The 15,502-nt window shown below is 36.9% G+C and overlaps 1 protein-coding gene across 1 annotated transcript in view; it reads right to left on the reverse strand.

Annotated features, from left to right (window-relative positions):
* Window positions 1-458: 458 nt before the first annotated feature.
* Window positions 459-15,502, reverse strand: part of LOC135195426 (uncharacterized) — a 142,022-nt gene continuing 126,978 nt past the window's right edge. Inside the window, exons 5-6 of the mRNA XM_064221671.1 lie at window positions 1,621-1,710; window positions 459-1,106 (exon numbers count right to left, since the gene is read on the reverse strand). The gene's annotated coding sequence lies outside the window, so the exon portion shown is untranslated. The remainder of the gene's footprint in view (window positions 1,107-1,620; window positions 1,711-15,502) is intronic.

The raw sequence follows: 15,502 nt of genomic DNA on the forward strand, positions 1-15,502 counted from the left end.
AAAAAAATAATACAGACGCTGATTACAAAACTACAGAGTAAAACAATAACCGTTGAAATAAAGGTAAAGAAAAAAAAGCTTTCTTTTTATTCTCAAGGCATTGTCAAAGCACCTCGGCTTTGATAATGTCTGGGAAATAAGACGAAAGATCTTGGCTCCCTGTAATTCTTTATTTATTTTTTTTTATTCTTGGGACCAAAATGTCTTTATACAGACAATCTTTGCTTGTCTCTTGTCCAAATGTTCCATTTTATATATATATATATATATATATATATATATGTATATATGATATATATATATATATATATATATATATATATATTTATATATATGTATATATATATATATATATATATATTTATATATATGTATATATATATATATATTATAATATATTATCATATATGTATATATGGAATGTACACATACACACACATTGATAAATTGAGTTCACATATGTTGCATGCACAAACTATTAGTTTCATATCCTATATTTATATGTCTGTAAAATGCATTCATTCTTGTTTTTCTTTGTACAAATATATATTTATATATTCTTTCTCTATCGTTCGCTCTGGCGCGCTCTCTCTTTCTCTCTCTCTCTTTCTCTTTCTCTTTCTTTCCCCAGGCACACAATCAGGAGAGTTTCGTAATATCTTGGACAGAGATGAAACTGAAGAAGCCTCTGTCCCAGAAGTACCTTTCCTTCCTTATTCATCTTTGGGTCTTAACTTTTGTTTGTGATTCTTCTTCTGGGGAATATGTCTTGCGTGAAGCTTGTTCCCTCACAAGCCCTTATCAGTTCTCCGTCCAGTGCTGATAAAAACTGGATAAAAGAAATGATAAGGAAACGTGAATGGGATATTCGTTGCAGGCGAATGATGGCGGGTTATCGTCTACGGTTGATGGCCTTCCGTCTAATTGATGGTCTTGGCGGCTTCCCTTAGCTGTTTAGCCATTGGAGCATTATTCGGATGTTTCTTGAGCACCTCCTTTCTGGCACTTCCGTGGTGACGTCACAAACATTTGCCACAGATGTCATTGTGGCGTTAAGGTATTTTTCCTTCTTTTCATGGGCGAGATGCCGCGTGGCATCTTGAAATCTAGACGGAGTCAGAAGAAATGAAAACGTTATGGAGTATTCAGTGAATTGGTATTTTATGCATTTTTAATTAAATTAAGCACAGCAGTGTATGCTGGTAACTATAGAATATCGCAATGAATATTAGTATATAGTAAAAAAAAAATCAAGATTTAGTTTTCGGGGTTACTTTCTGATGACGGGTTTCCTTTTGTTGGTTTGGAGGGGTCTATTATATGATTCTGGTAAAGAGAGTTATATATATATATATGATTATTTTTTTAAATTAACCATTACTACCGTCGGAAGATCAGGAGCATTGGGAGGAATAATTTCAACTGCAATTAGCTCATTAATTTTTTTTTCAAGGTGAGTAGACGAAAAAGTGGAGGGGTTGAAACTAACTTTACAAGCAAAAAGAATAAACAGGAAGTTGTAACTTAATTGGAATACTAGTAGGAAATATTTAGGGTAATTTTTGTTAACCATGACTAGGTGATACGTTAAGATGTGGTGAAGGGATTTTATCTACGTACCACAGTGCAATCACCACTGAAGCGCCTCCAAGTGTTGGCTGTCACAGGTGAGGGAATTTGGTTGTCCTTCATCCACTCGCTGTGACCAATCTGAAAATATAATTTGATTAATTGTAAAGGTAACCCATGTTCACAAAAGGCTCAGAAAACGAAAATAATAACAGAGGAATTTCAAGGGCCGTCTATTGGCATTGAGTTCATAACCTGTCTATCCTTTTTCTTAATTAAACATTTTTTACAATCACGATCGACCTTATACGTATGTGGTGATTGTAGCTATTTGTGGGAGGGGGGGGGGGGGATAAGTGAAAGGTTGAAGTGTATTAAATTGGCATTTGTCTGCAAAGTTTTTATTTATTTATTTTTTTTTTTACTTCAGTTATATTGATCTCCGTTGAGAAATGAATAAACCAGTACGATCATTTAAGTTTTTATTGTGCTTTTTAAGTTCGTCTTGAAATGATTCAAGTCCTATGAAATCCAAGGAAAGTTGTTACAATGGATTTGTTTTTATTGTCTACGACTTTAGAAATATGAAAGATGTACTGTAACCGATTTATAAATAACAATCTGTTTTTACCAAGACCTAAACCATTGTGAACTCGACAGGGTACCAATTTACATTCAAAATTGAAATGACTAATAATGACTACCACCTTGGTACTTGATGCCTCAGAGCGCTGGAATTTGGTTCAACATGGGTATTTGTCTAGTCTAGATAAATAATCCTTATAATATCAAGTGTTCTAACGATAGGATAACGACATGCAAAGAGCGATAAAATTTAACGAAGAATTTTTGTTATACTGTAATTACTCGTCGAAAATACAAGGATAACAAGTACGTTATTCTAAATATTTTAACCACAAGTGTAACAGCTTAGAAGAGAAGCAGCTAAATAGAGTATATACAAACGATAAAAAAGCAAAGAAAAATAGAGTTAAAATAAACCCAATCTCCACGGAATCCTGACTTTATACGGTAAGATTTCGGTCGTCGCCAAAGAAAAGAAAACAATGGATTAATCTAATGACAAAATCATCCTATGGCTCGAGGGTGTAGGGTGGAACCTCTCTCATCTTTCTCATCTCTGTCTTTCTCTACCCCCTTTTCGCCTCCTCCTCCTCCTTCGCTCTTTAGTGTTCTCTCCCTGGAAAAGGACAGCGGACTCCTTGGCGAACAAAACGATTCTTTTGTTTGGGATGTTTGTGGGGGAAAACAGATTTTGATTTAGGTATTACATAGTTGCCTGTGTGGATGGATGTCAGGGGGAATGCTGCTGTACAGGAGTGTGTTGCTTTGCGCTCACGTGCTCTTTACTCAGTATTTTTCTTTTATACGTACTGCAGTCATTCATTCATTCATTCATCGTCAGAGTTAAAATACTGAACAGCAGCTCTCGTGTATACCTATGAAATAAAAAAAGAGAACATTCTGCATATATTTATGTATGTGTGTATATACTATGTATACATACGTATATATATCAGTGTGTGTATGTTTATGACTGTATGAGCATTCATGTTTATCGCTGGCATGCTGAAGAAGGCAGCCTTAAAGAACTGCGCATTATCATAAGGCGAAAAGAAAGAGAAATAAAAGCCGCAGCATTGAGGTTAGAAAGCTACTGAGATACGCGTGGCTGCAGGTATTAAGAGATTAGGGAACGCGATAAAAGCATAAAGGTATGAAGCTTATGTGCCACGAAAGAAATGAACACAATGAATAGAGGAGTGAATATTGATAAGTAAGAGAGAGAGAGAGAGAGAGAGAGAGAGAGAGAGAGAGAGACGAAACAGGTGAGAGTAATGGGAAGAGAAGGGAAAGCGAGAGGCAAAGAGCAGTTCTGTTCGTCCTAATTAAGTTTAGTGGGGGTTGAATGGGAGGGTGGGCGCTAGGGGGGTGAGGTTAAGAGATGAGGTAAGGCGAGTAACGGAAGTTGAGGGGATGTATCTCTCGCAAAAGGGAAGACGGAGAAGGGAGAAGAGGAGGGATAGGAGGAGGAGGAGGAGAAGGGCCGAGCAATGGCTACGAGATATGTCCGATAGAAATGAGATGTTTTGTACAGAGGTGACATGCTTCATACATTTCCATCTGCAGCTGCTGCTGCGAAACCTCTTCATTTCCAAGAGGTATGATGGTCAAAGGCTAGAGTTATCTTCAAACCTTTTCTTTCTTACGGTATAGGGTACAATGCTTCGCGGAAACAGGTCCGCCCTCAGCTGCTGAAGGAGATTTGTTTTGTAAAGATGCTGAAAGGAAGGACTTTTAACTTTCAGGTTTGTTTGTCGGAATTTTCAGAGAGAGCCTCGTCACCTCTTGCGAAGGTCTGTTGCTCAGTTTTGTAATACATTTGGAATAATCATTTTTCTTTTATGAACATTTACGACTTTATGCTGAGGGTTACTGTTAGATTTGTTTGCTTCGTTCTGGATAGAATTTTTTATTTTTGTTATCTGAGGTGGTTGGAAATTTAGAAGAACTATATTATTCGTGGTGAAGCTCACAGAGTCCAGGTGATTTAGGTAAAACCACACAGTAATGTTCATTCAAATAAATGGACTCACACGAACCTTTAGCGTTAAAGCGTTAGAGGGGAAACTCCCCCTTTTTTTTAAGTCAAAATTTTCCTGTGTGCATTCTTCGTACCACCTACGGTATGCAAGTAAAATATGCAAGTTTCGACCATTTCATTTTTGGAATAGAAATAAGTCGCCTGAATGAAAGAAACTATCCACCTTATTAGAGAGAGAGAGGAGAGAGAGAGAGAGAGAGAGAGAGAGAGAGAGAGAGAGAGAATCGAAAAGTCTTAGTCCAAGCTGAAACAAATATAGACATATTTCATGTTTGTATTGTTAAGTTTATCGGTACAATTAGACATGATTACGCCAGAATTGAGCTTGATTGTATTTAGATTAATTATTTATCAGAAAGTAATACAATGATTTGAGAATTGCCGAAGTTTGTTATATTCCCACTTACCGCTGTTTATACAATGTTACAAATTTAGAAATTGAAATAAAAACGAATTTATGGTCATCCGAAACCATCGTCGATGAATTTAATAAAGGAAAAAATCACACAAGTTTTGAATCAGAAACCCCCTTTTATTGCTGTTATTATGCTGGGCCTTTTTTCTGTCCAGCGCTGTGCCTCCTTCCTGTAGATGGGAGCGATAGGTCAGAATCGGCCGCCACAATGATTCTAATCGGTCCTGTGTTTAGTATGTTCCGATGCGGCCATCCATGGATTTATTTCCTTATTTCTTGTGTGACTGCGCTTTGGTGGTGTTCTGGGAGTTATTCCGTGTTGTGCTTTGAGAGAGAGAGAGAGAGAGAGAGAGAGAGAGAGAGAGAGAGAGAGAGAGAGAATGACTAAAAAGGCGATAGCGATGGCAACTTCTGTACGATCTTCCTGCCCCTTTCCTTCTTTCTTCATCTCCCTTTTCCCCTTCTTTCAACCTCCACCCACCCCATTTTAGTTATCTCCACCTCCTCCTGCTCCTCCTCCTCCTCCTCCTCCTCCCATGGGATGTGAGTAAAAGGAAAGTGAGGAGGTGGGAAGGTAACAATAGTGTCAGGTGCGCGGAGGGGTCGGTGACATCCTTCTGACACTCTCTTCACATTCCCTCCGACTCGAGCCAAAATGGTCGCTCCAGTTTAATGAGAATTTCGGGCTGGGAGCTATCGGATGGGTCTGTTGGTTTCCTCTCCCGGAGGAAAAGATGGATAGATACTATTGAAAAAAATAAAATCTTCGAGTTTTGTATAAATATTTTTTCTTTTGCTAAGTTAGAAAAAGGATGTCTTTCTCATCACCGTTATTATTTCTGATATGATTAGTTGTCGAAATAAATTTTGTAAACTAAATTTTTAATATTTAAAAAAATATCGTACTGTCATTTCCTAGCTACTAATTCCTATTGTCTTTATATTGACGGTTTTTAATTTAACAGCATTAATTTCTCCAAGCGTAATGAAGGTTTTTATTTATAGCCAAAAATAAGAAAATTTCTCTCTATGTTAAGACTAATTCATATTCCAAATTAATAAATTATGAAGACTTGGTTATGAATGTTTAAAAAGCGAACTATATACTAGTCTAGTTTGAGAAATGATTGTAGTGTGTGAGAGAATTCGTTAAATAATTTTGTTGTAGTATCATTATTGCGATTGATTTGTAAAAAATCATAAAACTAACGCCTTATCTGTGTCATGTTTTGCTTTTTATAGATAAACTAGTATCAAAGTCTGTTTGAATTATCACATGGCAACGAATATTTTATTTGTAAGTAAATTATATTTTATTTAAACTAAATTAAGATCAAACTCACGAAGAGAGTTCGTTTTAGCTTGGGTCTTGACTAGTCCTAGACGATCAACTTTTTAACGCAATATTTCGTAAGTCAGTAATTTATAACCTACGTAATGCCGCTTTTAACCTCTCAATATGCACCCATAGACGGTTACGTTATATATGCGGTGCTCGAAGTTGCGCTAAAATTGTGGTCGTCCTGCGCGGTTTTTCTAGGAGATTTTACAATGTTTCTAGGAGATTTTACAACGCGGAATGTTATTTCTGTCGAAAGTCAGTTTGAGCAAATGTTCGACAACATTTAATATGTGATTGTGTGAACAGCTATAGAGAAGAGAGGAAAGAGATAAGTCACAAAAAAAAACGAAGGGGGAACGGGAACAAGATAAAAAAAAAGACCAGCAGTGCTACTTGAGTTCTGGACCGGTTGAGGGACCGTTTATATATAAATATATATATATATATATATCTATATATATATTAGTATATATATATAAATTATATAATATATAGATATATATATGTGTGTGGTGTGTGTGTGTGTGTGTGTGTGTGTGTGTGCGCACACACACACACGTTTAAGAAATTGGTGAGAAGTGAATTTAAGAGTTACTGGTAAATGCTGTCTGAGGGTAGAATTTTTCATGTGATTGCTTGTTATTAATATTATTATTATTCAGAATGTACAAACGTTCGCGTGGAACAATCAGTAATACATTTCAGAGCAGACATGCGGAACTAGAATGGCATTAATTGAAAAAGTGAAAAGATGTCCAAATAAGATAGCAAACAAGTTGCTTTCGTCATCTTACAGTAGGTAAGGGCGCCGATGATAAATGGGTTCTGTAATGACATTTTTATATTAGCTGTAATCCTTCAAATACACACACACACACACACACAAAACTGGCCTAGCCTGCATTTGTAGGAAATGATTTTATCAGAAACCATGATTAATAAAACATTTGCGAACTTTCAAATCTTATTTATGAGTATTAATTCTTATTTTTTTAGCACAGATACGGAAAAAAATGCAATTTCATAAAAAAATGTGAGTCGTGGTAGCTATTGGATGATGTATTCTTTGATTAAAAGATATTGGCAATTGCAGAACCTAAGATTGATGAAAATTAGCCATAGGCTTAGAACGTGATTATTTATCCGTTCTTTTTTGGAAATCTTCTATCGTTCAGGATAGGTATGGGTAAATCTTGTGATATCCAAAACCAAACCCATGAGGTCTAAGGGATTAACGCCTTATTAGCAAATCGCTCTCATTGATTGTAAGGGAATACCATCACCAATTTGAAATTAATTCACATCTGTTTAAGGGAATAACATCGAAGTTTAAAATGGATTCACATTAGTTTAAAGGAATAACACCAGGGTCAAAAGTGGAATGCAATAATTATAATGGGATAACATCACAGCTTAGAAATGATCTTTAATTATAAGGTTATCGCATGACATCTGTAAAGTAAATTCAGATTATTATAAAGACATAAAACCTTAGCTCAGAGTCGACTTCTGTCTTGTAGTTTTTGGCTTTTATTGTCAAAGGATAATTGGATTAGTGCAATCATTTGACTTGTGTCTGTCATGATTGTTCTGATAATGACTATCTACCTGTACATTGGCTGTGAAAAAGGAAGAAATATAAGTTGGAGGGCTGCCCTTGTAAGGAGGTTGACTACCGTCACCATTTCTCCGTGAGGCAGGATTTTTCAAAGAGCAGAAATTTATAATGCGCGCCGTCTGATGGGTTTTGCACACTTGAATACTAATAACCACTTTTTTTTCGCTTACTCGGGGTGTAAGCCTACAAACTACTTTGTTGCTGTTGATGTTTGAGTTGTAGGAAAGGTCTAAAAAGGTGTTTTGCGTTGAGTTTAAGGCATAGAAATGTTAGGATTAGGTATTTATGACTATGTTTTAGAATGAAATGTAAAAAATTAATAATGTGTATATTAAACAGTACAGAAAAAGTTTTTTTTTTTTTTCATTTTCGATGGTGAAACAACGGCTGTCTGTGTAGATTTTAGCATGTTTTAATTTTTCTGATGTACTGAATTTAGAGGCTATATTTCTGTTCTGTTATTTTGTTTCCGCTTATGACTGAGAATATATGGACGTGTTTAATTTGTGTCCTTTTTATTTGATCCTTGTTGTTAGTATGAGTAGTACTAATTATGAGTATTAATTACGAAGACGATGTTCAGATAGAAATATAATGTTTGCACGCGTCTCGAGTAAGCTAGATGTCGGATCACGCCTTGTGTGTATTCAGAGGACTAATATGAACAGAACATGTTCTTAGCTGTCTCAGTTGTGGTAGATATTAATCTAACTATGGAAGACATTATTAGAAGTTGAATTATTATATTTTGTAAGAATTTTTCAAAAGACATAACAAGAATCTGCATTTATCTAGAAAAATTATATTTTACCGATGTCTTAAATAATGTCTTTTGTAAGATTCGAGAGATTTTAGCACATACCTTTTCACGTCAGAGTACACGTTCACCGGAGGTACAATTGGCCAGGTGTTTCTCATTTTAATTAGTAGACAAGCGCCGTCGGTGAGAGGGATATGGAGGCAGCTTTCAAGGATTTCAGACTTACGGTGTTGGTTTGAGAGAAGCCATGGCATGGCGCTGGTAGCGAAGAATATGGGCCAGTAGCTCATTTATGAATTTGCACGAGACAGACAGACAGACAGACAGTCAGAGAGAAAGAGAGAGAGTGTGTGAGAGAGATAATGGAATCGATGGAGTGCTGATAGGGCAGGCGTCAAACCAGCAAGACACCAAACCATCAGCAGATTCTTGTGATGGTCCCCGAGTAGTACGTACACACACACACACACACACACACACACAAAACTAATGATGTGGCAGCTGTGGTTATGGCACATCCCGAAAGGGGAAGGGAGAGGATGGAGCGAGTGAGGGGACGTAGCGGGTTAAGAGGGTCGTCGGAGAGAGAGAGGGAGAGAGGGGAAGTGGTGGTGGGAGGGTTGGGGAGGTTGGTTGGGTCAGGGCCCCTTCCCCTTCCCCCCCTCCCCCTCCCCACTGAAGATGATGATTAGATTTCCTTTCCATGGATGGAGCGATCGAAAGGCAAAGAAGAAGAAGAAGGAACGCTGGGTCATCTTTTCCCCCGAAATAAAGATTAAACAATGATAAGCATGGAGTTTTGCGCTGTCTTTTACAAGCTCGCATATTCCTTACGGATATTATAATTTTTTTTTAACCACAGGCCTTTTTCCCTTAGAGAAAGAAGGTGGCTCTAGAGAGTAGGTAACCTTCCGGCTCTTTGCCAGTATTCTTTTGGGAGGAGTTCCTAGCCCAATGCCCATATCTTCCCAGGCTCGAGGTACCATAGTCGATTAGCTATCAGGTACACACACATACATATGTATTTAGTATATGTATATATACAGTGTATATTTTTGTTGGTATTTTACACATCTCATTGTTTAATGGTTACTGACATGATAATTTGCTGCCAGTATATCCATTTGTAAAAGCCTCCAGATGATGTAGTCTGGGGGAGGAGGACGGGGGGCGTGTAGTTGTTATAATTTTGGAGCTTACGCTAAATACCTGAAGTGTTGTCGTGTGCTCTTCATTTACTTTTACTTTGTGGAAATGTTTAAACGAAGATAAAGTACCCTAGGGCCCAGTCAGTTGCTCTGGCAAACCGAGAGTGAGCTCTCAAGTAAAAAGATGACGCTTTCTTGAGTCACTGTACATTCTTGCAGGGCTTTGTTGATATGAATTTTGTACGTGTTTTTATTCTCTTTATTTTATTTATTATAATTTTTTGTTTACTTTTGAGTTTGCTATTTGCTATGATTTTGTTCAGTAGGTTGTAGATAACTGTTTACGCTTAAGCTTCAGCTCATGAACCAACTTCATGAATTCGATGGTCCTTTTTTTGCTGTGTGTTGCCTAGTTATGGTGCAAAGATGGATGGCATTTTCTGGATAATGAAATATTTGCAAAATGAAATGACCGCCAAAGTACAACATTTTTAAGAATGTTATGATACTGGTGTATATCATAATTTAATAGTCTTTCTGGAGACTTGGTTGAAACGTTATATTGCCGATGGTGCTAGATGCACTATTTCTAGCCTGTTTTAAGGTAAGAAGAAATTTTGTATAAAAGTATGTATGCAAGGCGAAAGATTCTCTTCCTTGAGTTGGCTGGTTATATCTTAGTATATTATTATATTCGTTAGCAAAATATAATATATATATATACAATATATATATATATATATATATATATATATATATCATATTTACTTATGTATACGCACACATACATACATACACACTTGCATTATATATCTATATATATATATATATATATATATATATATATATTGTATGGTATTTGCGTATTTATACATCTTAGGCCTAGTATAGCTATGTATTAAAACTTATACACATTTTCAAACTGCATGTGAATATCCCTCCCACCAAACGAGAACATTTCAAATGAAGCAATATCAATGTCACTCAAGAGAAAGAGAGCGAGAGAGAGAGAGAGAGAGAGAAAAAAAAAAATGAAAAACAGCGAAGCAGCGATGAAAAAAAAGTTGCGGTGTCTGGAGAGGTTTCTCATTTATTTAGTCAACCTCAGAAAAGTTCAGAATGTGATTTTCTCCAAGACATTACGGCACTAATCTTTTGATACTGGCGCTTGCCTCTCGGGTGGAGAGAGAGAGAGAGAGAAAGAGAGAGAGAGAGAGAGAGAGAGAGAGAGTTTCATAAAATCGCTCGTCGATTGTTCCGAAAACGAATAGGAGAAGGAGAAATACAGATGCTGGCACATCCCCTCGAAGGCGCAGTACATCAACTATCCCCAGTGAGGAAAAATCCTCTCTTAATTCCCCTCCAAAAGATGAGTGAACGACGCCGGCATTAAGAACAGCGGCGTTCGTTCATTAAGCTACTGGAACCGCTGCAGGAAACTCGCTTTTCATCAACTCTGGGAAGCCCTGTAAATACAGGTTTCTGTTTTTAGCTCAAGCATGGAGGAGATCTAAGATATTCATTTTAACAGTCAGAGAACCAAATAATAAACTGCGCTCAGGATATGACGCAACGACGTCTCGAAAGGTGTTCGTTCGAAATGGTTTTCCCTCCGGATGTTTGTAATCATGTGAACGGAGCTGAGATTCCACCCGACATGGGAAGTTTCTTTTAAAAATGTGATTTCTATGCGACGGACGAAGTCTGTGCAGTCTCTTAGCTTATAGCCATTGACCTGCTTCTGCTATTGAGGGAAGTGGGGAGGAAGAGGAAGGGGAGGGGAGGGGATGGGGAGGGGGTTGGAGGGGGGGGGGAGGGGAAATCGGTGGTAGGAAAGGAGCAGAGTGGAGGAATGTCTGGAGGAGGAACTCGGGGCCAGAAATTGGTGATGGAAAGGTCTGAAGAATAGTTAGAGAGAGATGGGTGTGGCTGAGGGGAAAGGAAATACAAGCTGGGATATAAACAAGAGGTTTTTCTTTTTTTTAAAGATAGATGATGGGAGGTAAAGCGCAACGGGTAAAAAAATTACTTTTTAAGTTGTTATTAAATGTTACATTGGGTTCATATATAACGATATCATCAAAGAAATTATTTTCGATGCACATACTTACATAATGATAAAGAAAAGCAATGACGAGATAAAGGGACGATGAGGATCAGTATTTTTGTCAGTACTGTACTTGAATGACTGACTTCCCAGTAATTGCCAAACTCCATTGGTCCTCAAGCTCCTGTGATCAATAGGGCTACTGAAACTTACGATAAACCTTGGGAGTCCAGTGAGAGCAGCGACGGGTTGTGAAGTGAGAGAATGAATATTGAAAATTGGGAGGGCTATCTTATCGTGCTGATGCCATTGTAATGAGAGGACAACTGAGATTCATGTATCATTAACCGCTGTCTTAACGCTCCCATTGCCGATAAGGGAGCGATAAAATTGCTAAATTTCTATATTGCAGCATGTGCATTGTACCTGGTCGTTGAGAAATATCTTCTTCGGAGTGAAGGAAACAGTAATGGACGGTGGTTAAAAATTCGCTTAAGTCATAATTAATCTAAACTTGTCGCGTTGTATGAGAGATGAACGGAGAATGAAGTGGCTGTGTAAAAACATTACTGTAAATAGATACAAAATATACCAGTGAGGAGGGGGAGAGAGAGAGAAAGAAAGCAGTATTCATGTAATGAAAAATTGTGTTAACGGCCGATATCATTTTTTCTATTAAAAGGACTTCTTTCATGCATCTTTTTCCGTATTAGAAGGGTTGGTGACTGCATATATGTGTAAGTAAATAATTTACCGCCCATTTTTACAGGGTAAGTATTTATTTTTGATACCCAATGACCACTAGCTTGTCGTTTCCCTCGCCCTTTTTTGGATGTGGTTATCATTACGAACCGATATCCGAAGAGGAAGTAAAAGAAGAAACTTTCACCTTCTGTTGCAGGATTTGAACCAGCGCCTACGGTTCCAGTGAGATCGCACTATCACGTTGGTGTGGGATTGTGCGTTTCTCGCTGGAACCTTCTGCGTTGGCTGGAGCCCTCCTGCCATAGAAGTTGAAAGCTTCGTTTTATTTCCAGCTCGAATAAAGGTTTGTGATAAGTGTGTCCATAAAAATTCTTCGAGGTCGACCATATAGAAGACATAATTTTGAGTTGTGTGTGTGTGTTTATATATATATATATATATATATATATATATATATATATATATATATATATATACATACTCAAATTCCGAAGCCTAGTTGTATTTGCATATTGACCTCCCCTCAATTCATCCTGTGGCAAACCCGACTCTCCTATTGGAAGTTGATGTTACCTGTTATTTTAATATTACTATATATATATATTATATTATATATATTATATAATAATATTATATATATAATTATATATAATGATTAATATTATCATAATCTATATATATATATATATACATATATATATATACGTGTGCGTGTGTATATATGTGCTTCCTTTCCAGAGAAACGCACTTTGGTATAAAGTGGTGCATTTAAATTTGTGCCGTGAAACAATAATCTGCTGTCATGTGTGGGGCGATTCCATTCTTCTCCATCCCGGGAAAGCCGAAGTGCAAACGGAGCGGTCTTTGTCCCCTTTCGTGCTCTAACGGTCAGGAACGTGTATGAGCGTGTGCTTACAACCTCGTCGAAGACTTTCTTTTTTCACTTAACTACTGAGGCAAGTGGGGAAAAAAGATACCGCGGCAGTTCCGTTCGGTTCACTTACTCATTTGGACCGAAGGGGAAAAATATCCAGAAGAAATCTGCGTTTGAGTATACATTCTGTTTACTTTTCCTCCTCCGCCAGGAGGATTCGCAAAAGGCAAGAGTACGTTCTGTCTATCGCTCTTTCTTTCGCTGCGATAGGAATCCGTGAAAGAGAGAGAGAGAGAGAGAGAGAGAGGAGAGAGAGAGGTGGGGTGGGGTGGGGGCCGGGCCTCATATACTTTCCTCACAAAAGAGAATTCCATAAAACAAAGAAAGATTTCTATATCCGCTTCAGTCCTTCTTACCTTTCTTTTCATTTCTCTTCTGCTCTTCTCTGAGCAGTCTCGGAAGATGTAAGGTTTCCTCTTGATTCGGGAAGAAATGCAGTGGTGCCCCCCCCCCCGGCAGAGGAGAGAGGAGAAGAGGAAGCCGGAGAGAGAGAGAGAGAGAGAGAGAGAGAGAGAGAGTACTTGTCAGTATTTAGAAATCACCAAATAAAGAAGATTAAGATGAAGAAGCTGGAGTGAGAGGCAAGAGGAGGAGGAGGAGGAGGAGGAGGAGGAGGAGGACGGAGAGCATCTTTTTGTCATCTCCTGCGGCCATTCTTTTATCTCCTCTATCTCCTGTGCAATAATTTCTGAATCCATTTCCAGCGCTGGATATTTCCTCAGGGGATAGTCATGGAATGTCATCTGGAATTTTGATGAAATAAGAATTGTATGAAGAGGCTTGTAGGGACGGGCTCCGCCAAGGCAGGCCTCAAACAACTGTTTTATAATAGCAATAAAACAGCAGCAAAACCTAATAATGTATCTGTTATTTCCTTCAGGTTCACAGGGAAGATGCTCCACTTTTCATGGGTTAGGGCGGCGTATATATTACTCTTATTAATATTGATGATATTGATATAATTCTTATTACAACTTATGTTACGTCACATAGTTATCTTTCTGGATATATAAATTGCGGAAAATTACTTCTTTACTTTAAGGGTCCGAAGTGAGAATTTTCTTTGTCCGTCATTATATAGTGTTATTGCTAGTTACGTCATATTAGTTTCTCTTTGAATTTATAACTTACGGAAAATTTTTCTTTTTCCGTTATAGTATTCATTATGTACATTATTCTCAGTAGAATTTATCGTAGAAGTAAGTGCTCTGGTATGCTTATTGTGTATTTTTGTGATATTACGTGTATATGTGCTTAAGTGTTTCTTTTTGAAAACGAAGACATGCAGAATATGTAGCAAGAATTTCCTCCGGCTTCGCCTTGGATACGACTCAGTTCAAACAATATTCAAGAGATATTAGGTTGCTTTTGGAAACCCTGGATTTTGGATTGTGGAAAGATATTTTGGTAAGACATATTGACATTATTACAAAACAGCAGGGAGATGTTTATTATTATTATTATTATTATTATTATTATTATTATTATTATTATTATTATTATTATTATTATTATAACGATGTTAAAATTGGCTGCCAAATTTAAATAATTTTTCTGTTACCTCGTACTTTTATCGAGTAATACATTATGTACATTACTTGTTGAAGTTCAACACTTTCGGAATATTAATAAATGTATGTAAAATTTAGTTAAGGTAAAAATGATTCTTTGAATTAGGCCGGTGCTATGAAGAAAAAAAAAATTAAATTACTGGTTTCATAAATGAAACTAATACTAAATAAACATATTGTGCATGCCTTCAATGAAAAATGACGCTAATATGCCTTACTATGCAAAGGCTGGCATAAATAGAAATGAAATATATATCTTTGGGAAGGCAATTCATCGATGTATTTTTTAAAGTGCTTAAATTTTTTGCGAATATTTTTTACCACAAAGTGTAGAAATTGTTTTTCCTTCAATTCGCAATTTTGAACTTTAATTTTATTTTGCTTTTTAAACACACTGCGACAAATTTGATCTCTTTAGTTTTAATATTATCGGAAAATTATTATCATAACGCTTAAAGGTTTTTTCCCAGAACGTTTAAAAAAATATAGTGATAAGGAAATTCTCCATTGAAAATCATAATTTTTGTTGATATTGGTTTTAATTCGCAGTAGCTGGCCTCAATTGCCTTAAACTAGATGTTTTTGGGAAATCTATCTAGTTATGCTTGGTCCAAACATTCCCACGCCAAAGTAAAGACATTTTTGTGTTCAGCTAACTTCAGTACGTTATGGTGACATTTACCTTTGTCATTTTTCTTCTCTGGACATCCTATGATAAATTGCAGCTATTAAAGTTGCTCCTACGTCTACTCTGTACTAACTCATAA

The sequence above is a fragment of the Macrobrachium nipponense genome, chromosome 16, assembly GCF_015104395.2.
Source record: "Macrobrachium nipponense isolate FS-2020 chromosome 16, ASM1510439v2, whole genome shotgun sequence".
NCBI classification, from domain to species: domain Eukaryota; kingdom Metazoa; phylum Arthropoda; class Malacostraca; order Decapoda; family Palaemonidae; genus Macrobrachium; species Macrobrachium nipponense.